This window comes from Drosophila erecta, unplaced genomic scaffold, assembly GCF_003286155.1.
Source record: "Drosophila erecta strain 14021-0224.00,06,07 unplaced genomic scaffold, DereRS2 tig00000126-arrow-pilon, whole genome shotgun sequence".
NCBI lineage: Eukaryota > Metazoa > Arthropoda > Insecta > Diptera > Drosophilidae > Drosophila > Drosophila erecta.
This window is the reverse complement of record NW_020825209.1, coordinates 10,551,911-10,579,735: the sequence shown is the minus strand read 5'-3', so window position 1 is coordinate 10,579,735 and position 27,825 is coordinate 10,551,911. Positions and strand designations below refer to the sequence as shown.

Here is a 27,825-nt window from a genome sequence, read left to right as displayed (position 1 = left end):
ATGTTCTAATTAATTCCTTTGTATCTTTTCTTTATTTGCCAGAGAGCGCTGCCAGAGTTGTAGCGTGTTTATCTTGTTGGTAGAGTTGATCGTAATAGAGTTGCCTTTCGATTTGCCGAGATTGCGTATTGTGTGAATTGGTTTGCCTTTAGCTTTTTGGTTTCTTTTTGCTGGTTTCTCTTTGAGTTTTACACGCTTTCTTCTTCGTTGAAATTTGGAATTTTGAAGAATATGCTGAAAGGATAAGAAAAATAATACATTAATTAGGTATGTATGTAAAATATATAAAGAGTATTAAAAAAAAGAAGAAAAAAGAAAAGCTAATATATTTATAAAAGCAATTTGATTACATTTGTATTTAAAAAAAATACCCAAAAAATAACCCAAAAAGTTGCTCAATTCGCTCAATTCCTTTTCTACAGTTGCAAGAATTTTTAATCATATTTGGCAAATAGAAATGGTAACTTACTTTCAACCAAGTTTATTGCCCCGGAGCACTTCTCAGATTTACCCAAATTAACGTGAGATTTGACTATTTACCTTAAATGTAGGCTATGGCAAATGTCACAAATGTGAGTGTGTTGGTGAAAACTTTCACTACCTTAATTACCCCAAAATGAATGTTATTCTTGTTTGGCCAAGAGGAGGAAGCGAAATGGGTGGTTTTTCGGGGGTTAAAAGTTGAATGGCAATGCCACATAGTCGGCTGTTATAGTTGTTCTTCTTCTTGTACTTGTTGTTGGTGTTGCTGTTGTTGTTGTTGTCTCGGAAAGTCTGTTAACTGTCTGCGTTGTTGCCTCAAGTGGCACACACACATACACACAAACTCGGGTAGAATGTTTTGGTGAAATTAACACATATACAGAGATGCACACACACACACAGTCACAAAGAGAAAAGTTTACGACTGCAACATGTGGCAGGCGCGTTTAATTATGACGTTGCTCACATTGAGCGACAAAAGTCATCATTTGCATTATGTCTGCATGCAAATAGGGCTCACACAAGAGTATTTCGAGTAATAATATTTACCAATATTATTTCATAGTAGAAATAAGCCGTCAAAAGAAGTTTTGACCATCTTTCACTATCTTCGAACATCACTGCAACAACAATTACTTCAGCCACTTAAGTATTCTATTAAATTAGAATAAGAAACCAAAATAGTCTGATTTTTCAACCTTGAAAAGGGTTGTACGTTTTGGGTTTTTCCACAACTTTTCGGCCCATTGACGTCATCACTCCCTCTTACACTTTTCTGCTCTTTTGCATATTTTAATCAGCCGCAACTGGGAAGTGGGAAAACAAGAAAGAAAAGCTGATGGCAGAGTAAGAAAACGCCGAGCAGCATCTGGCAGTTGTGTCTGTGGTTGTGGCATTGAAAAAGTTTCCATTTTTGCCTCGACTTTTAACTCGTCGTTGTTGTTGTTGCTGTGCTCCTGTTGTTGGTTTTACCAAGCATAAGTAGGTTCAAAGTTCAAGTTCAAGCACATGCAGAAAATGGCAGAAAATTAGCCATAGCTGCCTGATTAACGGAGAAAACCTCTTGTGGCTTTAACATCTTGAAGTTATCATGGAATGGAAAATTAGAAAACAGGAAATATTAGCTCAATCTTAATTAGTTTCAGGCAATAAAGTTATTGCTTACTTGAAGGGCACCTACCTACCTACCAAAACGATCTGTTCAATTGCTGCGAAATCGAATGGGGCAGCACGCACTGATAGGCCTCACTTGGAGGACAGCAAACAGACAGAAAGAAGGCTCTAAGCCGGGGGAAATCCGGACGGGCCACGGATATAGACAGAAGTCAGGCATACGGACGGACAGACAGACATACGGACAGACTAACGGACAGACAGACAGTTAAACCAATGCCAGACATCCAGACGGGGAGTCAGACTGGAGTCAGACGGCGAGACGCATTGTTGATAGATACTCGTACTAGAAGCGAGTCTAGAAAATGTCTAGGGGTTCTACATCTGCGAACATGTGTGTACATATATGTACATATATAAATATATTTATACATATATTTTATGTGTTTATGTGTGGCAAATACATGTAATTCCCATAAACAATGACGACAGGCTGCTTAAAATGTCTGCACAGCTGTTTGATGTGTGAGTGTGTTGCATCAACAGTTGAGGCAACTGCAGACAGTTGAAGATACACCCCACGCCCCCTTTCCACCCCCTGCAACCCACGTGAAACCGCCTTGCACCGCCAACACCCCCACACCCCTGGCCACACAATCGTCACATATTTATTAACCCTTGTGCGGGAAAGTGTCATGATTTATCCTCTTAATTGGAGCTTTGATTTTTAGCCATCAACGAGCATTATAAAAGAAATATATAATTTAAAGAAAATCTATAAAAAGATACTCGGCTGAAAAATATTGTTAAAAATATTCGAATACTAAACTGTTGTTGGTAATTCACAATTTTTAAAGATAATTAACGCTGTTGAGCTATTTGAAACGCGCTGAAAATATTAATTAGATACCCAAATATTTCGAATGTTTCCCAAAAAACAAATTGGCGACTTTTGACCCCCTGAGACACCAGTGGGGTTAAGCTCGTGGCCCAGGACTCCAGGAGTGAAGAAGACACACAAAAATAAAAATGAAAATAAAACGCAACAAAACACAACAACTGAAAAACCCTCGACAGTGGCATGTTGCATATTCCGTGTTGCAGGTGAAACGCGCTGTTCTCGTTGAATGGAAAAGGGGGCAAGTGCAGGGGAAGTGCGGGGGAAAAGGGAAATGTCAGAGGGGGGAGGAGGTGGAAATGGCGAAGGCAATGAAGGAGAATGATGTTTTTGAATGGGAATGGCAGCGGGTATATAAAAACTGCAGGGAAGAAGGGCTCCGAAGTCTGGTGGTACATAAAACTCAGCCCTTAGTTGGCGTCTTGCGTTTTTAATTTCGTTTTCTTTGTGCGCATTTTCCATTTATTTTATCTGTCTCGTCTGTCTGTCTGTCTGTTTCTCTCTCTCTCTCTCTCTCCCTGTCTCTTTCTCCACGTCCATCCTCCGTCCCGCTCCCGCTCCCGCGATACCGCTCAGCGATATGGACAACTAAACACGGGCAAGGACATACCGAAAGGACACCGACGAAATTCCATCCACTTGTGTGCAATTGGCGCCCTGCGTGACACATAAAAAAAGTAGAGGCAACGCCATAGTCAAGTGTCGCGACTATTAGATACCCATTACTCAGATAGTGACAAGCAACGTATATCCTTTACTGTGTGAACTATATACCCTCTTACTCTACGAGTAACGTGTATAATAAACACATATAGAAAATACCACGCGCAAAAATGTTGACAATAATTTATGCAATAGTAATAATCGAAAAAGGAAGGGGAATAGGAAATAAGTAAGACGGAATAAGTACATCATAAACTGCGAATAGGGAAGCATAAAGAAGAGCTGGTAAATATACATATTTATATAGCGCAGCGCATTCCAAAATGCAATACAACATTTTTGTGTTATAAAATTCTTACATTATAAACATTTGAAAGATTTATGTTTACTGTAAGTAAGCAAATATAAATTGCAATACGTTGGATAACATAATTGAAAACTTTATAGATACCAATAACGGACAACTTGTATTTTAGTCAATTTTTGTGCCTGCAAAATGTTTTCTCCGCAAAATTGACGATATTTTATTAGAACCCGTGGAATTTTTGTGCATCTATGTATTAGTGCTGTGGTTTGGTTTGGTTTTCAGCCTGGGCGACAGAATTCGTTGAATTTATGAAACTTTAGACGGCAATCGACTGACGACGAGGCGAACCCGAGGGATAAACGGACAAATGTCACGGCATCTCTCCATTTCGAGAGTGTTTTGGACTTGGGCAGAAGTGGCAGGGGCGGGGGAAATTTCATAACGAGACAAATATAAAATATGCCAAACAAGTTAAGGAAGTCGAAGGGGTTAACAAAGTTGCCACAAAGAAACAACCGCAATGAAATGTGGGAGTCAAGCCTGCAGTTTGAAAGCTGTCATCTGGAATCAGGGCGTAAACATTGAAATAATTGTTTAAGAAATTAAATTGAGAGTCCCAGGACAAAGTGGCAAAAAGCCAACATTAATTTCTAAGTAATCTTCATTATCTTACACATTTCTGTGGCTCTAATTTGCCACGTGATTTGCCTATAAGTCCATAACACAATTGTTAAGACCAACTGAATGTACGTACATGGCTCATTTTCTGAGACACCAAGCCCCAGAATGACCGACTGTCTGGCGGACGGAATGATTGAATGACAGGCAGCAGAATGGTCAGTATCCCCGCAAACCCCGCAAGCCCACCATCTTTTTGGCCGGCAACCCCTTCTCATAATTATAAAGTTCTTTTCTTGAGCGCGTCTGCAATATTTGCATAAATTATTGTACAACAAACAGCAGTTTTTTCTTTCTGCATTCATTTTCCAGAAAATGACGTTGTGAAAAATGCAGCAATCATTTTTTACGAACTTATTTTGTATAGTTTTTTTTTATTGTATTATTTCATTTTATTTTTTTTTGTTTTTTTGTTTTGCATATGGCAATATCAGTGACGGAATTCCTGGAAAAACACATAGGCAAAAAGAGCGAAACAAAATAAAAGAAAAAAGGAAAACAGAAGACAAATATGAGGGAGAAGGGGTGCGACAATTGCAGCGGGTGCACTACACCGGCAAAAATAATAGTAAAATGTAAATATATGAATAAGCTTTCTCGCAGTTCAATGATTTCGAATAATAACACATATTTAAGACCAATTAAAATAGATCTAATATGAATATAACATCGTTAAACTATTAATAAAAATGCGTTTTTTTTCCTGTGCAGCAAGTGCAGCTGCAGCAAAGCGTCAACGTCAGCGGGGCAGTGGACATTGAATATGAATACGAATATGAATATGATTATGAATATGAAACCGAGACCATACCCCTCTGCCCCGCCCCCTTTTGCGGCTGCACCGCCTACTCCTTAAGCAAACTGAAATCTCAGTGTCAGCGAATATCACACAAATGCAACGGGAATCATCAACAAATTTGTCTTCGCGAGAATTTCAAAACGGAGTTGGGGGAAAAATGCGAAAAATGATGTGTGGGGGCCACTAGATCAAATTTATCAGCACTGGTCATCAGGAATACTTTTCAATTTTTATTAAAAATGTGTATCCCATGTCATAAATATGATTTTAATACCAAAACCGAAATCAACTGTTTAAATAGAAACAGTTTTGTTAATTAGATTAAAATATTGAAGCTTCAAAATCCAATCACTAGATCAAATTTATCAGCACTGGTCATCAGGAATACTTTTCAATTTTTATTAAAAATGTGTATCCCATGTCATAAATATGATTTCGATACCAAAACCCAAATCAACTTGTTACTTGGAAACAGTTGTGTTAATTATATTAAAATATAAAAGCTTCCAAATTTTGCAACCGCGCTGATTTATTACACATTCGTTTCCGAAAACTCTACTTCAACTTCAGTATTTTCTTTTCTTTTCGTTTTGCTGTCGTGATTCTGGTTAATAAAATAAAAGAGATACAAGTCGTTGAACTTTTTGGCCATGTCGTTACTTCTTGTAAATATGTAATACAAATAAGCGGAACACATTTTTGTTAAGTCGACTTTTTGCACATCACAGACTTTCCAATCGCCCTATTAAAATCAATCAAGAATATATTATCGAGATATTACTATATTGTATTCGGCATCCATTACAATGGCATACTCAGTTTTAAATTGCATTTCCGTATAGCGATTGCCACAAATTGTTGAACCCCCGTCAACTCGGCTGATAACTTCGAGTGAAGTGAGAGGAAAAATGCTGAGTGGTATCCAGAGGCTTACAAAAGAAACTTGCGTGGACGCCTCATCATAATCTTTTCCCGGCTTTTCCGCCTCTTTGGAGCTCCTTGAGTTTTGTCTCACTTGCGGTTCGAGTTTTTCCCGTGCGTGTGTGCATATGCCACACTGTGTGCGTGTGTGTGCGTTTGATTCCTTCTTTTCGCACACACTTAAGCACGCATTTTAGGCGACATCCTAGCCTCCTCTTAACCCATGCCCATCCCTCAGCCCTTTGACGTCTCGTGTTTGGTTTGCCACTTGGGCATTTACCCAAATGCAATCGATATGTGGAACACACACAAAAACCGGAGGGGCGTGGTGGCATAGAGGACTATGTGCATCGCAAAATGCAATACGTATTTTTTCTAAATAAACTGCGATTTAAAATGCCCTAAAATGTATTGTAAAATATTGTTGGTAAATAGCCCATATATAATAGAAACTATAGAAACTACTGTAATTTGCGAAGTATATCTATTTATCCTCCCTGAGAATCGAGGATTCTAGGGCTAAAAATTGTCTCCCCAATTCTTGTTGTGTACCAAAAGAGGGTTTGTTTTCGAGCTGGCTTCGTGAAATAATTAATAATAATTTATGACGCACAGCCTTGTGGCACTGCAATTAGAAAATGTCAAAGCGGGGGCAAAAATAGTAAGAAAGGCGCAGGGGGTGGGGAGTGGGGAGTAGGTGGGGCTTTGAGTCTCGACCCTCTACGAAATTATGCATAAACGCATTTTAGTGCGCCTACAAGTAGGCAATGCCAATGCAACCGAGTCGCCGAGCGAGTCGGCGAAACTACAAAGGACCTCAAAGCCCAAGACGATGACGTCAAAGGGGCAGGCGGGGCAAGGGGGTGCGGGGTGCGGGGTGGGGAGGAGCGGGCGGCCCCGGGGTGGGACACTTTTGTTGCACATTGCGTTCCCTCTGCCAACTGAAGTGCACTTCTGACGCACTTCTGCTTTTGCGACCCGCAGGGAAGTTCATTCTAACAAATAAAAAAAAACGAGAGAAAATATAAGAGTTTGCTGAAACAAAAAGAAAGAAACTTACAACGCACACAAAAAAAAGGAACCAAAAGCGAAAGATTTGCAAAAGAACCAAGTTTGTAATGCCCTTCAGTCCATTGCATATAATTTCGACAAATTATAAATGTACACTCATTTTGTTGATTGCCTTTGATGCTCTTTATAAAAACTTTATAAACCATTAATATGCTGAATTTTCAATACAAACTGGAATGGTATTAAAATATCAACGTAAATACAGCATTGAAAATAAATATGTAATGTTGCCAGTTCGGCTTGCCACATTTTCCTGCTAATGCAAAGGGTATCTGATAAAATGAGCGCGGAAACGAAGAAATGCAAAAAAATGCAGGCTCCTTTGATCCTGTCGCTGATGCAGCGCTCCTCCTGCTGTTGCAACTAACTCACGCAATTTTCAAAAAAGGTTTCTCTTTGCTGACAGCGGCAGCACCATCGCCGGCAACAACAAAAATCCTTCTGTTGACAAAGGCTCAGAGACAACAATAACAAAACTTGGTTAAAAACGAGGGGTTGGTTGGGGCTGCTTTTGGGGCTGTTTGGGGCTGGTTTGGGGCTGGTTTGGGGGCAGCTGGGTGGCTGCACAGATAATGAAAGGTCGTCGAAGTGCGTCGCATTCATGTCGCTGCCCCCGAGAGCAGATGATGCCGACAGTAACATGAAAAACAGAGGCGCAACCGAATGAGACAGACGCCAGCCCGGGGGGGGGGAGGGGGTTGGTCGCAAGGACCTCGTCCTTGGCAGCAAGGAAATGGGCGAGAGGCGAGGGGTGGCGCATAAAGGAACTCGGCTGCTGTCGGTGACACAACTAATCAAGTGTTAACCAGTCCAAAAGCCTTCGCTGCGGTCACTTTTCCATAGAGGTGACAGATGGGGCAAAAAAAGTAGCTGAGCCAACGAAAATGCGTAAGGGATAAAGCCCTTGCAACGGGCAGGAAAAAAAATATGGCATTAGATGGGGAAAACTCCAACAATTGCTGTCCTTTGACTGTCTGATTATGGGAATGAAAGAAGTGTAGCGTTTGAACACGTAGAAAAATTGTATGTGCGAATACTTACATTTAAAGTTGCTTTACAAAAAAATAATAAATAACTGCTTATTCAACCACATGAACCCCATTGTTTTGCACGCAAAGTTCACATTTGGTTTTACTCGTATACTCGCATCTCAAGCAAGCTGCAGTGGCGCTCTTTTCAACTTTCGGTTTTAAGCAATTTGCGCAAGGTGCAAAATGCAGTTGCCCATCACCAGCAAGGCAACATCATAATCACCATAATCACCATCGTCATAACGCTTAAACCACATAATAAGCCAGCTTTGTTGTGCCTGCCCCCGTTGGCGCACTGCCGCCTGTCAAAGTCGATTTGTCTCAACTGTCTCATCAACAGCTATGCCATCCAGCTCGAAAAATGCAATACGAAATGCGAAATGGAAGCAGCTATTAAAGTTTAATTCAAAAGTGCTACAATTGATCTTAGAACGGACTATATATTTTATGTAGGTTTTGTAATCTTTAATGGCCGCTGCTTTTAAGCCTAATGTGTTTCATATTTATCCGCTGTCTCCACCTTATCTCTTTATCGAAATGAACTTGCCACTGAAATTGACAGATCCAAATTTCCAAAAAGGGGTAAGTTGGATTGCGCCCCCATTCCCCCTTCCCGTTCGGCCGCCCCCCTCTGAAGGTGGCAGATGCAAAACGAAGGACTGCAAAAAAGAACTCATTTCGCATCGGCATCGGCGACAAATGCGCGAAAAAGTCCCGAAAACGCAACGAAAAACGGACAGAACATGTGTCGCCCCATACCCCTTTTTTTGTTTTTTGGATATATACATATATACATTTATATATATATAAATATACATATGTGCCCCCTTTTCGGCACTGCCATGTTGTCCTCGGTTATGTCCGATGGACGCGATAACGGCAAAAACGACGCCGGCTGCTCTCCGCCTGTGTCAACGTTGTCGTCATCGTCGGGGGCTAATAAACTCTCCCGTTTAGGTTGTCCCATACCCTATACAAAGGGTATCTCGGCATACTTGGGCCAGAACACTCCACGTTGGGCACAACACCGAAATCAACAGCATATATAACTTGAAGATGTAATGTAATATAACTTGAAAGAGTAATTAAGACGACGAATGCAAAACTACGAACTACCGCATACTCAGTACTTTTGGTTGTACAATATACTTTCGTGCACAATATACAGTTGATTAGAGAAGCCCTATTTTCGACGCTATAGGAAATTCTTAACAACGATTTTTAAGTTCCATAAGTATGTCTAAGATTGTGGAATACTATTTTGAAATCCAAAACTACAGAGGATTTCAATCGACTCTTCCAAAATACCTATTTTCTTAGACTTTAATTATTTGTATTATTATTTTTAATATAATATGTGCATAATATCATCATCTAAATTCGCATAACTGCCAATCTACCGCCTGCAAGAGTATTTCAAACTTCCCAACCCGATTATATCCTTTCTTAGTACATTTTTTTCTTCCGGAAGTGCGTGCGCCTCTGTGTGTGCGTGTGTGTGTATGCCTGTGTATGTGTGTGTGTGTGCGAGTTTGTGTGCAGCAAATAACAAATAAAATGTCCCAAAAAACACCAGACCAGAATGCAGCAACACGGAAAACGAGCGCGAAAAAATGCCCAAAAAAAGGCGCTCCTTCCCCTCTGATGATGTTGATGATGATGGCTGATGAGCAGGGACCCCCGTAACCCCCTTGCAACCCCCCGTAGCCCCCTCTCCGACGAGGGCTGGCCGGCGCGTTCCACTTCACAACGCACAGGAGCAAGAAGAAGAGGGGTCAGGATGCAATTGCAGTCAACCCCGAAAAACTCAACGAGCGGCAAGAAGAAGAGGCGACCAAATTGCCAAAAATTACCAAAAAAAAAAACAAATAAAACTAAAATCGAGCGAGAATCACAAAAACCGAATGCGGTGATGCACTTACTTAACGCAAATTAAATACAGTGTGCGGTAAGTTGCGGATTTTGGGCCTTTCAAGTTTAAAGGAAATACCTATAAATACCCATCTGTATTTACTTACTTATCTGTAAGTACAAATTAGTATCTGCATATGCAAAAATGCACCATCAACCAGCTTAATTAAACGTAATAGCTTTCAGCTACACTAATCCACTTTGGAATATTCTAACTGCATTGCAAAAATGCAAATACCCTGGTAAAGGACACGAAAAATGTAAAAAAAAAACAGGACGAAAAATGCAAGAGATATACAAAATACCCGAAAAAAACTGGCAAAAGAAGCAGAAATGAAAGAAGTGAAATATATAAATAAAATGTGAAGTGGCGGTTGCGAGGAAGGAAGGGCGGTATGAGGGGGTCTTCATTTCGTCCTGTTTCGTCCTGTTTAACCCTTTTTCGCACACCGAAAAACGCTACACGAGCGAAACACGAAAATGTGTTACAAACCAGGGGCATTCCGCATCTGGGTGGATGGGGGATTACTTTTGGTATGGGGCAACCAGACAGACTGTGCTCTTTTTATATATGTTATTATATTGGTTTTAACTTGATGTGTTGCCTGAGTTTAGCTGAGTTTTCTGTTGCGTTCATGAAAGTGGGTGGCAAATGGGGGGGCACTCAGATTTCGGTTATGTTTCAAGTGGATTCCAAAGTCTGGAATGCAGTTGACGGGCGTAGAAATGCATTTGAAATTGATTTGATGAGAAACAGATGGAGTTCATTATCCTAGCAACCCTGAATTTTGTATACTGCTGCGAATACTTAACATTAAATGAGTTAGATCAACCCACATCATTTAATCAAGGGAGTTTATATGGATAGGTTTTTGGAAGGGGTTTTTTTGGCGAGTGTAACAAATGCACTGCATTGCAGCACTTTTAAGGGGGTTTTAAATTGGGGCAAAAAGCACAAAAATTTTATAAAATGCGAGAATGGAGGAAGTTAGAGCGATTCGAAATTGGTATTGACAATTCTCCTGGTGCCACCATCATCACCATCATCATTGCGTTGAAAACGGGATGCCAACTCTCGAATTTCAAAACCCCCGAGCCTCCACCCATGGAATTCTTTATTTTTTTGTACTAATTTCCTTTTGCTTTTTTTGTGGCTGCTTTTACTTTCTGCATTTGCTGGCGGCGGCATCTTCGTTTTGTTTTTATGCAATATAATTCGCAGACCGCCCGCCACCCCCTAATAAAAAGTATTCCCCTCATTTGCGACCCCTTTTTCCTAGCCGTGTATTCCCACCCCCCATCGTTATACGCCTTCTTTTTTTGGCAATAAGCTTTTTTTCGCCAAATGCCGCAGGGTTGTATTTGCATAAGTGTTCAATGCACGTGAAGTGAAGGGGGCTATGCAATTTTTACCCTCATTCGCATTTGCGACTTACTTTTTTTGTTTTTTTTTTGGACTTTTTCCCATTTTTTGGGCTCTTTCCTATTTTATGGCTTAACTTTGAGGCGATGCATTTGATGGTGCTGGCTGGTCAACTTTAAATGAATTCCTAATGAGCCAACGTCTGTTATCGAAAAAATACGATTTGGTAGTTTTTGGTAGTATCTGTACTTGTGAGAAAATTAGGTTTCTATGCATCTAAGAATCTCTTCTATATATATGTACATTTAATGTATTTGAATTCTTTAATTTATATAATACTTTATCGCTATATTCTTAATTGTATAAATATAATAATATGTAATGTGATGAACGAAACCTTCACCTCCACTTTTCATACTTATTACATTTCTTTTCGGTTTCCCCTCGAAGTTTCCGACTTCATTATTTCGATCTTATCCGAACTGAAGAATCTTCCTGTTCGTTTGATCGCTGAGTTCTAAAGTTCTTCCTTTTAATTATCTTTTTGGCCCCCAAAACGTTGCAGGTGGCAATGGAAATTTGTCGAAATATAAATTGCATTTCACTTTGAATTTCGGCGCGGCACTTTTTCAGAGGGCAATGGGCAGCCCTTGAGCGTGGATCGCCGATCCTTGAACCCTGTGTTTTGGCCATATTCGTGGTTCCTCGCTCCTTGGCCACCGCTATAATTTTTGGCCACTGTGTGCGTGTGTGTGTGTGTGTGTTGTGTCTGTTGACTGTTTGTCTGACTACGCTTTACGCTCTAAATACGCCAAAGATAATCAGCGAAAACAAACAGACGGTGCAGGGAACAGCGACAGGGTCAGGTGTATAAATTGCACAAATATATATATGTACATATGTGCCCATATATGCGCTCACATATCTCAACATATATCTACACATATGTATATATAGACATACATATATGCTCGCAAGGAAGAAGGGAACTCCATGGCTCGTTGGCTTCACTGACGTTTTTTCCCATTTCTTGCACTCGCGTTTTTTGGTTTTTCGGCTGTTTGGGGTTGGTTCTCTGTTGCGTCTGTTTGTTGTTTTTAGGGTCCAAAATCGTCTCGAAGGGTTACATAAAATTACAAAAAAAAGAACAAAAAACCACCGAAGCGATCTACTCAAGAAATATGAATATATGTTGGCCTCATCAAACGAAGGAATAGAAGTTTACTGAAGCATTTTGCTATATCAAAAACGCACGAAGACAGCTTCTCTGTAAGACAGTATTTTTCATTAGATCTACACGTAGAACGTAGTATATAATATTTCCCCGAGAAACGTACTGCGTTTAGAACAGCATGAAATGTCTTATAGTCAGTCCTTGATGAACTCTTTAAGCATAATTCCAATTCCTTGAGGTTTCCCCACACACCGTTGCGTAATAAAAGAGCAGATGCAGAAAAACCAAAAAACACACGAGTGAGAAACGTGTGGATGATGACGAAACCTGAAACTGGGCAAAAATAAAAGCGAAAAGGGGAAGGAAAGGAGGGAAGGGCAGGACGGAAAGGGAATGGGGCCCAGAAGAACGAGAAGAGCACGCTTTAAAGATGTGAAGAGGGATCTTCTGCTGCAAGAAGATGGAAGATGATGCTGGCGCATTGCGGTAGCATTGATTTAATCATCATCAATTATATGCAGCAGCAAGTTAATATAAAAAAAATCTTTTCGCCGGAGATTCCCCCATGTTCCCCCATATTCTCCATATGCGTTTCCTCTTTTGGGGCCTTCTTTGTTGTTGGCGCTTAAATGCAATTAACATAATGACAAGCAACACTTGTGCGCATGCGCGCATTTCACTTAATTCCCCCCCGTCTGCAGAAAGAGATGGACGCACACGGTGCGAAAGAGACGCACTGAGAGCGCCCCTTTGCTGGCTGTCAATAGTGCAAAAGATAATTATATCATAATTGATCTGTGGGGGGAAAATGGAAAACCGGTAGCCAACTGCATAGGCCAGGATCGAGGTGGCTTAAAAGCTTGGGTTAAGTGGGCACACAGGGTTACCATCGAGAAGATGGATGTAGGTCTGCGCACAAACGTGACACTTGACAACTCTGAAATGTAACTTCAATTACGGGGGCGATTCTGAGCTTTTCCCATTAAAATGTCTTGCCATACCAAGAATATTCAATTAAGTGGAAATTTGGTAATTTGTATGCCATTCTAAGCCTTGAATACGTGTGACTTGTGGGACTGCCACTATAGAAATGTTTCTTTCGTGTCCAAACAACGATTAATCACACAAAAATCCTTGCCTGTTCTGGCCATTTAAGTGTGCTACATAAAAATCCGGGGCCAACATGCATACCCTTAATCATATAGGAAACGCAACTGTACCACACACACACACACCCACATGCACGCAGCTAGCTTAGAGGCTAAATTGCCAAAAAAAAAAAAGAAGAAAATACACAGAAAACGAAAAAGAAAGGAACTCAGGACAAGCAAAGAAACCAACAAAAGCTGCATGAGGCTACCAAAAAATAAAAAATAATAAAACAAAAACAAACACAAGCCCGACATAGAAGAAGCTGAAAATTTGAACCCCTTTCTATATATATATATGTATATAAATTTGTTTCGTACATATCTTTATATATATTTAGCTGTGAGTGTGCATCGAGAGGTCCTTGCACAAAACACACACAAGCACACACACACACAAAGGGAAAAAGTCCAGAAGCAGGACAAGGGTTAAGAGTGGGCGGGGAGGGGGCGGACACAGGGGGCACACAGTGACGTCGGCGGCGACTGCAGCGTCTGATTAATTGAAGTGCGAGTTTCGGCGAAATGCGAAAACGAAAAGAAACGAAAAACGAAAGCGCCGCCAAATTACATTTTCCCCAGCTCACATCCTACTTTTCAGATCCCTCGCACCCCATCTAACCCCCTTTTTCCAAACGATTTCAAACCCCCAGCTCCCTCCCTTCCTTCGCATTCACTCCTCTTGCAACCGCAAGTTGCTTCTTGTTGTTTTTACTTTCCCTGTCTCCCTCTCCTGCCCCTATGCCCGTCTCTTTCCCGTGCTTATACCCCTCTCTGTCTGCTCCGGTGTCCTGAAACATTTAACGGAATTCTTTCTTTCTATTTTTTATGTGCCTTTCTTTTCTTTTCTTTCTTTTTTACTGCCTCGTTCTTGCGCCCATGCACTTATTTTGTCAAATGCAAATATAGACGTTTATATATATATATATATATACATATATATATGTTGGGATATATATATTTACATATTCCAGACAGACAGAAAAAGAAGGCTGCCTGAAATACAAAGCGAAACATAAAAGAGAACTTGTTGAGGAAATCTAAAAATTTTGTTTAATTTGCTGCACTTTTTTCGTCCGACGAATCCAGCCGGGCGTATGCGTAATATTTTTGTTATATGTAGTTCTTTTTATATTGGCCATTTGCCGTCTGGATTATATTGATTTGTCTAGACAACGGCAAGCCAAGCGCCAAAAATCGGTTTGGGGAATGGCTGTTACGGCTGGGGTATTGCACATAGAATATCCCATATTTTTATGGCGCTTTCGGCACTAACAAAGCGGCCATTGGCATTATTTTTTACATATCCCTTGGGTTCGGCATGGTTTTCTGCTTTCTATCATGACTAATGCGACTTGTGGTTAAGTATATGTTAATAATATTTCTCTGCATTTAGAGTTATATTACATTTGATTTTTAAAGTAGTACCCTTTTTCAGCAAATACTCTTTTAAAGTTCTATGCGCTGTTAAAACTTAATACTTTATTTTCTGCACTACCTTCCATTTAAAAAAAAAAACAAAACGTGTTCAGCACAACAGGTGAAACTGTGTAGCACATTTGCAATTTTTCAGCACATTAACCGCCATTAATCAATGGTTGCTCATGCCACTAAACAATTACCAGCACTTAATTATTTGGGCTCAGAGCTACCCTGTACTCTCCTTTCTTTACCTTTTGGGCCATTTCAATAAATTCAGCTCATTTATATGAGGCGAATCCGTCCGCCAACAATGTTGCACCTTATTCAATTGCTGCCAACTGCAAAAAAATTAAGAGATGCACAAACAAAAAAAAGCGCACGCAAGCCATTAAAAAATACAAAAAAAATAAACAAAAAAAAGGAGAAAAAATACGAAACGAAACAAAACAGGCTGACTTGAGGCACTTAAAACACCCGAGACCCCATAATGAGTTAATAATTTCAGCCGCTGGCAAGTCGACCGGCAGTTGCTCATTAGTTGCACTCACAGACACACTCACACACTCGCATTCACACTCGCGGAAAATAATTAGAAAAAAAAACACACACACCCAAGCAAAAACTGTTGCACATAAAAAAAGAAGAAAAGCACACACAAAAAAATCAACAGAAAGGCAACGCAATTACGCGAATTGTAATGAATTTTTGCAAATGAAAATGTAACTGAAATTAAACGAAATGGAAATGACATAAAAAAAACATATACTGCTCTCCGAAATAATTTTTAGAATATTCTGTAAAGCTTGTTGCGTCTGCGCAGTAAGGCTAAAAATATTATTTGAAAAACAAAACAACAGGCAAAAATACGAAAGAAGCCATTAAAACGGCGCTCAAAACCCCCCACCAAGTGCAGTGGGAATAATAATATTCGTATGGACCCATTTCTTATAAATATTTATAATTGCGATAAAGTCGAGAGACAGTGATGGGAATGAGGATAAGGCGAGCTGAGAAGCTAGACAGTGCGTTTCGGGTTGTAAAGGCCACGTTGTTGTGGGTAGTGGGTTTTAATTGAATGAAAAGTAGTCGCAAAAAGCGCGACTTATTTTCAAGAAATCCAGAGTGCAAGCATACATACTGAAGTTTGGAAAAGTGCATATATTAGCTATTCAAAGTTTAAAGTTAACCAATTCTTTTTCTTTTGGATTTTTTTTTCTAAATTTCCTGTTTAACTAAGCTAAATAAAAAAGCGATGAATAGTTGGCGCCTCTGGTGGCGCCGGAAGTTCGAGAATTTTCTTCTTACAGGTTCTATTCGCTGGCGACTTCTAAAACTGAGCCAGCATTTAGTTAACTTACTTTTCTTTTTGCCAATTTATTGATTGGCTTACTATTTATTTCCTTTTTTGCTTCTTGTTTTGTCGATATATGCATTTAATTTTTTGCCAGTTGTTGTGGCCCAGAAAAGTGCATTTCCATTTTACATATTTGATAACATTCAGCAAATTTCTCTAAAAGCGCATCCGGTTCAAACGGGAAGTGCCACAGTCGTCGCAAAAACAAAAAAAGGTTGATAAAAAAAATATGGAAAGGGCAACAAAACTGTTTCGTGGTACGAATAATTGTTTGTGTTTTATTGCCATTTTATATTAAATAACTAATGTTTATCTTCAAACTTAATTATAAGAATTTCGATTTATAAGCTGAATTCCTATAATCAGTATTCAAAATGCATTATAAAAATATTATTGAACTTGACGAGGACATTTATAGTAACAATGATCCTAAAATGTATTAGTTATCAACGCAAATTGTTTAACGCCCAATTTTTGTTGTTCACCAAAGGTAACTAATTTTGCAAATGTTTTTTTTAATTGACGTGTTTTTCTCCATTCAAAGTTATAGTTTACTCAAGGCTTCTCTGGCCAAAATGAATGGCAAACATGTTTTTGTCCAACACTTTCCTTTCCTCTCACTTTACACATTTGCTATTAATCCATTTACGGCCAAATTCATCCAAACCTAACACTTTTCTTATCGAGTAGCACTTGGTGTTCGATTTTTGACCCACGCAAACACTTGATGAAATGGTATCGCAAAAGAAGTGCCAAATAAATGGTTTGAAATATTGTTTGAACAAAAAAAAACTCACCATAAACGCCAAACACCGCAGTTTCAAAACTTTGTTCTCGTTCTTCTTCTTGTTGTTGGTGGTGTTGTTGTTGACTTTTCCGCAGTTGTTGTTGTTGTTTTGTGTGAATTTCTTATGGTTGTTGTTGCTGCACTTGCTGTTTGCATTGAATTAAATATGACTTGATTTTATTTTTGTTTATTTCCACTTTCCTGCTTCTTGCGGTTCGCACAAAATTTTCACTTGGAAAAAATTGTAATTTTGTTGAAATCAAAGAATTAAGGTGCAAAATAGGAGAACTTTCCTTTAACACAACCTTAGAGCATGTTTTTGTTTAAGTTCTTTGCCTTTTTCTATTTGAAATGAAATTGTATTTTTCGAGGAGGGAAAAAAACACAAAATAATTGCCGGGGATTTTTCGGTAGTTACTTTAGGCTTTTTGGGTTTTCGAAAAATGCTCCAAGTCCAAAAAAGTTGTTGTAAGTTTTTCTAAAGTTTTTAGCTTGTTGTTGTCGCTGTTTTGTTGTTGTTGTTGTTGTTGTTGTTGTTCACACACACACACGTGAAAAGCCGCCTTGAGTTGTTGTTTCATTTGGTTGTTGTGGTTGTTGCTGCTGTTGTTGTTCTTGCGGTTGTTGTTGCTGCTGTAGTTGTTGCCTCTGTTGTAGATGTAGTTGTTGTGGTTGTTGCATTGTTGAAATACAAAAAAAATTACGCTTAAGGATTTTCTTGCTTCTTTTGTGTTGTTGTTGTTGTTGACTTTGTTAAAAACTTTCGCTGTTACTTCATTTATTTGTATTTTTTATTTTATAATAATATATTTATAAAACATTTTTGTTGTGTTTAAGTTTATGCCTGGGGAAGAATATACAAAACTAGTGTTAAAAACCGACGCAAAGCACTTGAAAAAAAATTCCAAAAAAATTGCATGAATGAACGGCAGAAATGAATGCAAAAGGACCTATAGTTCAAAATTCGTGTTTCCAAAACGCGCGCACAAAATAGTCAAAAACAAAAAAAAACCAAAAAAAAAAAAAAACAGAAAATGATAAAGAAGCCTAAATATTTGTCGTACAAATATTCGTAAAATATGCGAATATTTTGTCGTTTTTAAAATATAATTTATTTGCTGTTTGCTGCGGCTAGGCTAACGAAAATAAACACGAACGAACGTATGAAAGTGTCTGCAAGAACTGCAATCGCATCGCGTGTGAAATCTCTGCGAAAGTCCAAAGCCGACAGAGCTGCAAAACCCAAAAGCCTGTCCAAAAGCCCAAAAACCCCCAAAGAGCATTGGCGTCGGCAGCGCGCCGGCAGCGCTGCGACTGCGACTGCGTTGCTTCGTATTGCCGAGTGATTCCCGTTTGCCTATGTGTGGGTGCCCCTGCACATCGTACTCCATGTGTGTGTGTGTGTGTGTGTGTGAGTGCGAGTGGTGTGTGTGTTTGTACTAAGAGCGCCGCACGCGCTTCGTAAAAGAGCAGCGTCGCTGAAAAACGCAACAAAGCTGAGCCAAATGCACCTCGTTTCCACCGAGTGACTTTTCTCTTTCACTCAATCGCAGAAAGTGCACGGTGCGGGCTCTCTCTTTTCGCGCGCTCTCTTCGCAGTGGACAACGCAGCGTATGCGTAATCTATACGAATGCAGCAACGTATCATTCAGAAAACACACACTCACACACACATGCACTATTATGCACATGCCTGCCATATGTTTCCCAAAAGTTTTTGGGGTTCAAGTAGCAGGACACAGAAAGGTCCAACAAATTAATACTCGGAATGAGAACTCTAGTTGAATGTGCATTATTTTCTGTCTTTTATGCCTTCAAATGAAGTGCAATTGAAATTGAAACTATCAGTCTTATCAATTTAAATATGCAATTCGGATCAATTGTAATGTATCTTGCAACGAAAATGTTGACAACTAATAAAAAAAATAAATTTGTAACTATTATTTTGAATTTTTTAAAAATATAATTAATACGGCCTAAAAAAATCGAACAAGTTTTAATATATTTGACAATAAATATGTTGAAAACTTATCAATTTTAATTGATTTTATGATAGAACTGATTAAAAAATTAGATTTTAGACGCATTTCAAAAAAGTACTAAAAACATAAAGGTATGGCGAAACACAACCTTCCATAATATGTTCTTTAAATTCGATTTTTTTAAAATGTAAATAGTTTTAGTTGAGTATAATAAATAATTTAAAATTGAAGTATATAAATATTGAAACTTTAAATAATGCAATACAATTGCCAAAATGATATAAAAAAAACATAGAAATCCTTTTTAAATTATGATTGAAATAGCAGACATTTTAATGATATTTGGTTTTCCAATATGCATAATAAAAACAAACAAAAAAACGATTTTTAAATTATGATTGAAATTGCAAACAGTAAGTTTTCTAATATGCACACAAATCGAGCTCAAAATATTCTCAACAAAGCTCTGCGATATTCCGTCGGCAATTCTAATCTGACTGCACTTTTTTTGTGGATTCATTAATCTGCACTTGGAAATCAATTCACAAATTTACGCATTTCTTTCAAACGATATTCAAAAATACACAATAATAGATTTTATGAAATTTAATAGTTAAATGATAATGAAAAGTAATAAAATATCTAAAGATTGGATAAACTGCAACTAACTTCTAGAAAAACATAGTTACATTTTAGTTAAAAACATTAAAATTGTTCTTTTCGTGGCTTCTAAATGTTACTTTTAGTACTTTAACCACACTGTTAAATAAGGATTAAAAGCACATGAATCCAAGCAAAAAATGACGTTTAAATGAAACATGATGATTATGGATTTCTAAAATGATAAACAATATTCCTTAAATTGCTTCAGTGATTCGAATTGATCCTTAGAAAACACAAAATCACGAATTTCCCTCTAGATTCTCAAAGCTTGGTGCTGAATGAATAAATTCCTTAGAAAACACACATGTCCTTTGGACACTTAAGTGATCCTCAACAAACACAAAATGTGAAAATCCTGTAATTTGATGTATATTATTTATGGTCCTTCCGGTTTTTGAGCACTTTGTCATAAACACTTTTTCAGAAACAGCACATTTGCTAAAATCAAAAATAGTTGCTGGTGCGCTTTCACTTGCAATATTTTATATTCAAAAAAAAATTCCAAAAACACTTGAAAAAAAATTGGAATTTACGCGGCGCGATATTGGAATTTTTACTGCTATATAATGGGTATATTTTGCGGGTATTTTTGTAAAGGGAAGAATTATTTTCAAATTACTTCGACACAGGAAAAAATGCGATTTTTTGTCGATGGATGATTGATAATATTTGATTTTTCGTGATTGATGTGATTGAATGTTGAATTGTTGTGTTGTTGTTGCTGCTGTTGCCGCAGGTTGTTGTTTATGTGGTTGTTGTTGTAGTTGTTGTTGCAGTTGTGTTGCAGTTGCCGTTGCAGTTGGAGTAGGTGTGTGTGTGTGAGTGTGTTTGGTGTGTTTGTTAGCCGAGACAGAGAGAGAGCTGTAGCTTTTCTTCCGCGGACTGCGTACGTGCGCGACAACGTGCGGATCTGTTATGATTCAATACGTTTTCGATACGTTTCGTTTACGTTGCCGGACCGCCGATGACGACAACAGCAACAGCAGCAGCAGCAGCAGCAGCAACAGCAGCAACAGCAGCAGCAGCGGCAGCAGCACACTCACACACACACACCCGCACACACATAGAATGCAAAAAAAAAAAAACCAGAACGCAAAAATAGTGGCCTGAAGAAGCGGTGGTCGCAACTTCACTCGAATTCGCGAGTGAAAACCTCGCTCCGAAAGAGCGAAGAGGCCGAAAAGAGTGAAGCAAAGGCGAAAAACGCATTGCATGTGTGCGAGCTGCGCTGCCCTCTGTCCGCGTCGACGTCGGCAGCGGCGGCTACTCTTGCAGTTCGCGAAACTCTCTCGCAGAGAGGCCGAAATTTTTCGGCCCAAAGAGAGCGGGCCGCGAAAGGAAAAGGAATAGAACTCGAACTCTGGCCAAGATTGAGTGGATGTCCGCCACGCCGCGAACTATTTCAAGATCAATGTGTTTTTTTTTTTGCAAGTGAGGCAGGCACATTTTCCAGGATTTTTTTTGGGAAATATGTGGTTTTTGGACTTAAGTTTCAGAAATTTGATCTTGCCCATAGCGCTGATTTTTCAAGTTGAATATTTAAAAGTATTTAATTTCGCAATATTACAGGATTTTTTTTTAATAATTTTAGATGTTTTATAAAATTAGCACATTAGTGAGTTTTTTTATATGCTTTAAAAAATATGGAAAATAACATAGTTTTTCCAACATTTTTAAGAATATATTGAAAACTTTTCTAGTTTGAAAAATTATTATTTAAAAAATTATCTTGCGGTATTTAATCGGCTATTTTGTTAATCAAAAGCAAGCGTTATGCAGTTGGCAGTATTATTAAAAACCCTTTCTGAGTTTTATTTACATATATTAAATTTCTAAATACAAATTTCGCAAATATGCATACGTTTTGCTAATTATAATTATTATCTATCAGTTCAGTGCAAAAAATTGTATAAGTAATAAGAAAAATGCCTAGTAAAAGAATAGATTAAAATATATGCAGAAATATATTTGTTTAGAGAAGGAATTCATTAATTGCAACAACTAAAATGCGACAGATAAATACAAAAAGTTTTAAATTCGGTTAACATCGTTTTAGTGTGCAGTAAATTGATCTACACATCTAGCCAAATCTTGATAGCGATTGAAGTAGAATTTTCGTTTAAATATACATATATGTATATGTTCTAAGGTGTAAAATATTGCACACAGATAAGAATTATGTTCCGCTGGCAACAGTCTTAATTAATAAAAACTTGGGAATTGCACAATTCTGTGAAAGAAAGGGAACTATTTTAAATTCTCTTCACAACCAAATTTTCTCCGGCACTAACGAAAAATTAAGACAATTTTATTTATTTTATTTTTTTTTTTTTTTGCAGAACGAAGAGAGAAAGAGAAAGGGGTGTATAGAGTTTTGTGTGGGAAGATCGCACTAAAATAAAATTTGCACTGAATATTTGTTCAACTTTGGCACAGTAAAAAAAAACGTTGAGATGTAATTCGAAACGATTTTCGTAGTTAATTTAAAATATATTTTTGAGTTAATTTTTTTGTGGGAATTTCGGCGCTTTTTTTTCGCGATTTTTTTGCGATTTTTCAGCGCTTTTTGCACTTACACACCAAGCGACGAGGAGCAAACGATACAACCGAATGAACGGACCAACTGGCGACTGCGGCGGGGCAACAACGACAACAACGGCGACGACGTCGACAGCGACGCCGGCAGAGCGCTCCAAACAAAGGCAAACAAAAAAAATTCGCAAAAAAGGAAAATAAAAAATTGGCAACCAAGAAACTACACACACACACCAACACACACAAATGCGAGCTGCATTGGTCAGAGTTTCGCGAAAAACAAGAGAGAGAGAGAGTGAGTGAGAGAGAGATCGCGAATTTTTTGCGAATAAATGTTGCGCGCAACATGTTGCCGAAAGCGAAATGGCCACGCAACGAAGCAAACACACACACACACACGCAGTCACACTCGAAAGAGGAAGAGAGAGTTGCTCTCGCGAATTCTTCGTTTTTGCAAATTCTCTTTTGTTGCGAATTTTTTGTAGCTGCTTTTCGCTCGCTTTTATCAGCGCTCCCGCACACAAATACACCTGCGTCGCCGCTCTCTCTTTCGCTCCCCTCTTCCTACCCTTTCACTCAGCGAGAGATCCGCTTTATTTTATTTCAACTTTTTGCTATTCGCACACATGGAAGCTCGGCGCAAAAAAAAATACATAAATTAAGTGAGCAAAAAAATTACGGGGAAGAAGCAGCACAAGAAGATAACTCAGCAAGCTTTGGGCTTGCAAAAAATAAACAAAATAAAAAAGAAAATAACAAAAAATTAGAAACGAATTGGGTGGAACAAGAATTGATTCGCAACACAAAATGTGCGCGCTTTTTTGAGGAAATAGATGGAAAGGTTCTGCCGAGTGATTAATCACATCTACATACATACATACATACATGCATATGCATGTACATACATATATTTTACCACGATCGCACTTGCAGCTCAGCAAGACAAGTTAGGATCACTGATCAAAGAGCCAGACGAAGTGGCGATCTGCAACTTTTAAAAGTTGTACAAATGTAGAAATGATAGACAACTAATTCTATTTCACTATTCCAGCTGTTGCTTAAATCTCATTATTCTTTTTCCAGAAATAATGTTAAAAACGTAATAATGCATTTATAGGGTTTTTAAATGTGGCACATTTGCACAACGTTTTTCATTTTGTAAAATTCCAAATAATTGCCAAAATCTTCGATGTGGCAACTTGTAACATTTTAAAAGTAGCACAGTGATCTATGCAGTTTTTAACCTTTTTTCTCGGCAACCGATGATCTTTTCTTTGGCTACCCAACAGAGATAAGAATTTGTTGAAATTCGCTAGTTGCCTCAAATCCACCCCACACACTTCTTTGTTTTGTTTTTGTTTCGGTTTTCTTGTGTTTTTTTTTTATATGTTTTTGCACTTTTATCGTTGCTTTTGTTTTTATTTAGAAATTCGTTGTTTGCTCAATAAAATCGAAAATGCGGCGACTCTCGGTCGAAAAAACGCATACGGCGAGTGGGCGGTGCGGGGGTGCAAGGGGTGATTGGTGATTGGGGGTTGGGGGCTGGGTTCCAGGACCTTTCCGTCTGCACGCAGTCGCCACACAAACACCAACGCACACAGACAGTGGAACGTGGAGAGAGAAACACTCAAATAAACTGGTGCCAGACATTGACTCCAAAAAAAAAATGAAAAACCAAAAATAAAATAAAAACGTACAAAAAGGCGACAACAACTCAGCCTATGTTGCACCAACCCACCATCGGCAAAAAAACAAGAAAAGAAGGGGGAAAAAAAGCAAAACAAACGGCCCACAGGACGCAATTTTCCACCCACACAAACAGGACTTCGTCCTTTTTCGTTCGTCCTCGGCGGCTTCGTGTGCTGCTTCTTGTTCATCTATGTAGCTGGCTGCCACATCTTCTTCTTGATATTTTTTTGTGTCTGCTTCTTTTTTGTTGGCCCTGCGTTGCCAAGGGTTTCCTTTGTTCCCTCGACCGCCCAGCCGCCCACTTTGCAGCCCACCCAACCGCCCAACCGCCCAGCCACCCACATCCACTCTAAGCCAAGTCTGTTGCACTCACAAAACGACGAGCACGACCCCAAACAAAAACAGCAACAGAAGCAACAAGAACAACACGAGGCGCACGGATTTCGCAGGACATCGGAGTCTCGAATACCCTTACAACTGAGTGACAAACCTCCAGCGATTCCAGCTTACCCCAAACTTATATGACACCATACATTAAGCTGCGGATAATGCATTTCCTAGAAAATTTGCACGGCATTTTCAAATCTCAGGTAATGGTGCCACACAGTATGCAACACAATTTGTTCAACTCAAAAACTCAAATGTGGAAAACCCATAAATACGTATAAATTTCAGAAATGGGTTAGCACTAGTTGTTCTTTGCTACAATTATTTTGACGTTTATACCTTAAAATCACTTTCGGATAAGTCCAATCCGATCCTAAGCAAATAAGCTGTTTCACAATCCTTTGTGTCTTGAAAATAATAAATCTTATGCCATTTTTATAAATAAGGTTAAAACAACTGGCTCATGCTGAACATAACTGAATGTCATTTGATTAATTTTGAACCTAAGGGTATTCTGATTCTGATTTTTTGCGGATGGACACTTGTAAATTACAACAACAACAACGAGTCTAATGGACACTTTTGCCTCAGTTTTGCTGTTGTTTTTATTTATGCGTGCGTCTCTCAGCCGCCTCCTTTCGCCCACCACGCCCACTTTGGTGTTGCTGCCCTTCGACAGCAACAACACAAGCAACAAACAAAACAGTACAAGAAAAATGTCCAAAAAAATAAAAGAAACGTTAAAAGGAAAGCGGCGCTTCTTTTTGTTTGTGTTTTCGTCATTTTTGTTTTGCTCGTTTTGTTCGTTGCGTTTTTGGGCTCAAGAGTAGGCCTCTCGCCTCCAAAGAAAGAGCACTGCGCTCTCTTAAAATGCATTTGCAAGTGCAGGCGTAAAAGAGGCAGAGCAAATTCTGATTGGAGATGTTGCCAAAGTTTTCCTTTGGCAACATGCTGCTAAAGCGTTTCTTCGACAAGCGGAAAAAAATTGCTAAAAAGGAATTCTACGAATATTTCGATGGAAATGAGGGAAGAACTCGGTTGCTAATTACTAAACAATAATGAGATTTATTTCCCCCAGCTGAAATGCTGTAAAAGTTTTGCGTTTTGAATATTTGCAACAATATAAGTCCCATTTTTTGGGTTAATCGATTACTTGGTACTTTAAGCTTCTGAGTTTTTGTTCAATCAATTGTTGATTTTGGTCCCTATTTAACAAATGGCACATCGTTTTTGATTACAATTTTTTTTTTGTTATAAGGACACTATACACTTATAACCAAGCGGCCATGCAAAATTCGGAAATCGTATTCCACCCCCGAATCGCAGGTCAGGAAAAACAGCTAGTGAACTTCGCCATCTTTTTGTAACTATGGCAGAAAATTGCCGGCCATTAAAATTGGAAAACAATGAATGCTGGTTGAACTGAAACAGCAGGGTTTTGTAATAATACTACTCACCAAATAATATTTCACTGGACATCATTCGATTTAAATGAAGCAAATGTTATGATAAAATTCCATCCAATTTCTTGTATATTTTAATACATTTCGATAAATGTATGTACGAGTATGTACTCGCATAATAATGCAATCGCTCTCCATATCAACGATTTATAATTTGTCGCTTTCCTGGAAAAGACAGGAATATATATTACGTACATACTCGTATATGAATAAATGTTATATATTTACATATGGCTTGTTCTAAAAAGAATGCTAGAATTGTTAAATTTGATGATGAATTTCCGAATGCTGTGTACTCCTTCGCCTCATAACATTGCCATTTAATTTACAACTTGAGAACGGAGTTTCATTTCCATTAGAGCTAATCTTAAGGCGATTATTTTTTTAGCGGATCTTTGATACGACCTTCGGCATTCTTCTAACCCTCCTCTCCTCGTCTTCTCGACACTTTCGTCTCCCCTTTCCCTGCCTCTCGTTCGTAACCATTCCATTGAAGATCAGCTGTAGCGGTACAAACTTGGCCATAAACGAGCGTTGAAATAAAGGAAGGCACTTAAAACAGCTGCAACTCAAGAGCGAATAAAGGTCGCCTCCCCCGCTCCCGCTCCCGCACGCCATTGCGCTCTCGCTCTCTCTCTCTCTTTCTCTCGCTCTTGCATCCCCTCTCGCTCCCACGCACACACTTTCACACACACATGCACTGCGTAGGGAAAAGCAGCGCAGTTGCAGCAGAAAAAAAGAAAAACAGAAAATCAGAAAAACAGACAAGCAGAAAAGAGGCAGGTTGCTCTCTCTCGCTCTCACTTGTGGGCTGGACTACAGTCGTTGTTGTTGTTTTGGCCAGCCTAAAAACGGAGATCGCACGTGTGTGTGTGTGTTTGTTTGTGGCGTGTGTAATGCATATGGCTGACTTGCTGTTGTTGTTTTTGTTGCCCTTTTGCAGTTGCTGTTGTTGTTTCTGCTGTTGCTGTTTGTTTTTATCTCACACTCGACAAACACACACACACACACACACACATGCATCCGGCCTATGCAATCGAGCGAATACGAATGATAAATAGCATGTGTGTGTGCGAGCGAGAGGCTTCGCTTGTTTTTTTTTGTATTTTAGTTTTCTGCCTTCTGCCTTGTGGTTTTTGTTGCTGCTCATTTCGGCTTCTTGTGCGTCCATTGGGCATTGCATTCGATGTGTAGGTGTGAGTGCAAGTCCGCACGTGTTCGTTTGCGTGTGTATGTGTGTGTGTGTGTGCGTTTGGACAGCCTCCCTTTTTAAAAACGCATAAATGTTGATTACAGTAAATTGCTAATTTGTTGTTGTTGTTGCTATCTCGCTTTTTGAGGTTATGTTTGCCCACGAGTTTGATTGGAAGCGTGCCCCGATTCTTGCTAAACTTGTTAAATAGCCAAACTTCTATCACTTTCTAATATGTAATTTGATATCTCAAGATTAACAAAAAACTCTTTTCACGAAGTTAAGAAGAACAAAATACGATATTAATTAGTCATAATATATACATACCTATGTAGTTTAAATAATACTGAAGAAAACGTCATCGCATCTTTATGTTATCTTTGATGAATATTTAAAACAAAATGCATTGTTTTTGAACAACGGTTATAAAGGCCAAAGTAGCAATGACGATTACGCATTAATTTTTGCTAATTCACTTCCCATTGGATTTGTCCCGCCAGTTTTCCAAGCAATGTAAGCAACAGAAAAAAGCTGACTGCTGCAAGACGATGGATTGCTGCGTGCCGAGAAGCTGATTGCTACGAATGCGGTCCCATTTGACAGCCGCTAAGCGCTAGAGTTGTCAACCGAAATTGGTTTTCACTAGGGCGAAAAACAAAAGTACCTGTAATAAGATGAAAGAAAGCGATAAAAAACCAGAAATATATCACACCAATAGTGTAAATAAATGCATTTCTTGAAATCTCAACAAGAAGACATAGCAAACGTGTCGTAAAAAAAAGTGAGTTCAG

The 27,825-nt window shown here is 38.8% G+C and overlaps 1 long non-coding RNA gene across 1 annotated transcript; it reads right to left on the bottom strand.

Moving 5' to 3' along the window:
* Nucleotides 1-155: 155 nt before the first annotated feature.
* LOC113564505 lies at nt 156-27,582 on the bottom strand. Its single transcript, XR_003408050.1, has 3 exons — nt 27,362-27,582; nt 25,837-26,007; nt 156-234 (listed from the first exon to the last, which is right to left on the bottom strand). It is a non-coding gene; the product is annotated as an uncharacterized LOC113564505 (long non-coding RNA).
* Between the last annotated feature and the right edge of the window lie 243 nt (nt 27,583-27,825).